Genomic DNA, 3,212 nt, shown 5'->3' on the forward strand with positions numbered 1-3,212 from the left:
CTGCATCCTGCCCCACTGATCACTGACTGAATGACTGAATGACAAAGCGATAGTGTGCGATAAAGCTCCAACATTTCCTGTTCTCATAGCATGTGAGAGAAAACTAGTGACAGAGAGAGAGAGAGAGAGAGAGAGAGATAGAGATGTATTTAAACTTTCCTTTTGTATAATCAGACTTTGTTTCTTCCTCTTCCTAAAAAACATTTTGCAAGAAGAGAAGATGAGAGCGAAAGACAAACGTAATCTCACCATAGTGATTCAATTCAGATTTATCACATTTATTTGTAAAACGCTTTTTCAACTTTACAGCATCCAGGACCAACAGACCAAAAACCCCTGTTGAGCAAGCCAAGGGTGACAGTTAGCGCTTTTCCACCAAAAGAACCATGGTTCTTGAACCAGTTCTGTTCGGGCTTCTTCAAACCGATCCGTGTTTCCACCAGTTTTTGGGAACCAAGCCTGCGTAATCAACAGTGGGCGTTACACAACAAAAGTAAAGAGTAACATGATGGCGGAGGGTGTAGATTACCTTTGTGCAGTTATTACAGATGATCATTTTTATGCAAAAAGCATCACTCATCTGTTGGTGATAAGAAGACGTAGACGTGTTTGTCACAGTTGTTGTTTTCTTTAATACATTGTCGTAAGAAGCGTTTTGCGCTTCACTCTCACCGCGACCCTCGGCGTAAATAACCGATTTGCTCAGCGCTCGGCTTGAGTGATAAAACATCACTAAATTCCACAACACAAACATCCATTTGTGTAAAATAACCATCAAATCCAGTCTAAAAGCTCCACATGTAGCTGTGTTTAGCTGTTTTACTTCACGTGTAGTGTTTATGTACTAAAAGTACGACACAGAAACTCTCAGTTTCTCTCAGTTATTACTGGTTATAAGTCGATCATTGTTTTAGTACAATAAGCCGCGTTACGCTTTATCTTTCATGTTAAGCATTTATACTGTCTGGGTTACTTTTACCACGTTATATCACACAGTTCATCACTTTAAAAATATCAGCAAATATCAGCAGCAAACTGGCTCATATTTTAATCAGGTGAACTTTAAAAGATGAAAGTGGTTTAAATTCTATATACTGTTATAATGTGTCGTGAAAGCGTCCAAACCTCTACACTGTGACACGCCCACATATGATGTCACAGTTCTAAACTGCGGTGCCAGATTAGAACACTAGTTTGCTGTCTCTCTTTTTTCCGGCAAAAACACATGGAACTGGTTCAAAATCAAGTTCTCGAACCGGAACGGAGCCGGATCCACGTCGGTGGAAAAGGAGTAAGTGACTCTTAACCCTTAAAATTACAGAAACTAACCTTGAGAGGAACCAGACTCAGCAGGGAGCTCCATCCTCCCTGGGTGGCAATAGTCAGTTCTGGACATTATCAGTGCAGATACAGCAGGTTCCCATCACAGCATTGTTGGCACAGCAGTCTCAACTTGCAGGCTTCAACCTCAAATGAGTAAACAGGTTCCCGTCATAACCACCTCAGAGTAAACAACGTAACAATGTAAGATTTAGATAACGTGATATGAAATCATTAAGAGTAAAATGTCCATTTTGCAGAGAACAGCATGTGACTTTGGCACCCCTAATTATTACATCATAACTAAAAGTGAGAACCAGGAGGTAACACAGTCATAAAGGCTTTCACAGGACGTCAGCACCAAGATCCCCCACCATCAACAAACCTGAGTGATCGCACAAGAGAGGCAGAACGACAGCAACTTAACATCCCTGATCACTGCAAATTTCTAAGACCTAGAACCCACAAGCTCTGCACCTTTGTCACCTTTTCACCTTTGGGTGGGCAGTTCGGGTCCCAGAGGTCAAAAACAAGGCGCAGCCAGAAACCAAAATATAGCAGCAAGCAAAATGACAAAACATGAGAGCATCAGACTGCCCAGATTCCAGACCCCCAGAATCAGAGCCACACAACTGGTTTTGAAAGACTAATCAAACACCTGAGTAAATAAATATGTTTTCAATCTGGACTAAAAAATTGAGACTAGGCCATGTTAGAAAATGCTTTTCCGGCGCTCAGGTGGCGTTCATACAGGGTGGGAGCCGGACCTCATAACCGATGCACTTACGACCTCTGCTGGCTAAATGATGGCACCTACACAAGGGATAATGCATTGATCAGGGTGTGGCTCTCCGTACACAACGCTGATCTGTATATGAACTCGCCTCCTGCAAGTGAAAAGATGCAGTCGGCTACTGCACACGTGTTGGAGGGGGTGTGTGTCAGTCTCGACTCCAGAGAGGACATCAACATCAGGAAGCATAATGCAGTTGGGGAAAGGGGAGAAAATGCATAAACAAAATAATAAAAAGAAAAAGAAAATGCTTTTCCCCCTGCTGATTTTTTTATTCTAGGAACTATAAGTAACCCTGCACCTTGTGAACGAAGTAAACATGCTGGGTTCTAATGCTCAATAAGTTCACTTCAATACTGTGAGGTCAAGTCATGTAGCGCTTTATAGGTAGTAAAAGTATTTTGTAATTAATGCCGAATTTAATTAGCAGCCAGTGTAAAGATGATAGAACAGAGCTAATATGATCAAACCTTCTAGTTCTAGTTAGCACTTGAGCTGCAGCATTTTGAACCAAGTGAAGTTTGTTTATGGATCTACAAGAGCGTCCAGTGAGAAGAGCATTACAATAATCTCACAGAGAAGTTATAACCACATGGATCAGGTCATTTCCTATTTTAGAGATATTGCGCAGCTGAGAGAAAGCAGCTCTAGTGATATTATTAATTATAATATTATTATTATTATTATTATTATTATTATTATTATTATTATTATTATACAACTGAGCTGAGAGTAACAGAGAAAGTGTTTAGGTTTAGCACCAGGTTAGACAACTAATCTCTCACAGACGTAGATCCAAGATAATACCTCTGTTTTATCTAAATTAAGTAGAAAAAAATTACATGACATCCAGTCTTTTATGTCATTTACACAATCCTCAATCTTACTAACTGTGTTAATGTCATTGGGTTTTGGCTGATATATACAGCTGTGTGTTGTCTGCTTAGCAGTGAAAATTGATACCATGTTTATGAATAATTGTTATTCCTAATGGTAACATATAAAGTGCAAATAATAGAGGTCTCAATACTGACCCCTGTGGAACACCGTACCTAAATTTCCTAGTTTCCTAGAATTCCGATTACAGAATTATAATTCT

This window comes from Trichomycterus rosablanca, chromosome 4, assembly GCF_030014385.1.
Source record: "Trichomycterus rosablanca isolate fTriRos1 chromosome 4, fTriRos1.hap1, whole genome shotgun sequence".
NCBI classification, from domain to species: domain Eukaryota; kingdom Metazoa; phylum Chordata; class Actinopteri; order Siluriformes; family Trichomycteridae; genus Trichomycterus; species Trichomycterus rosablanca.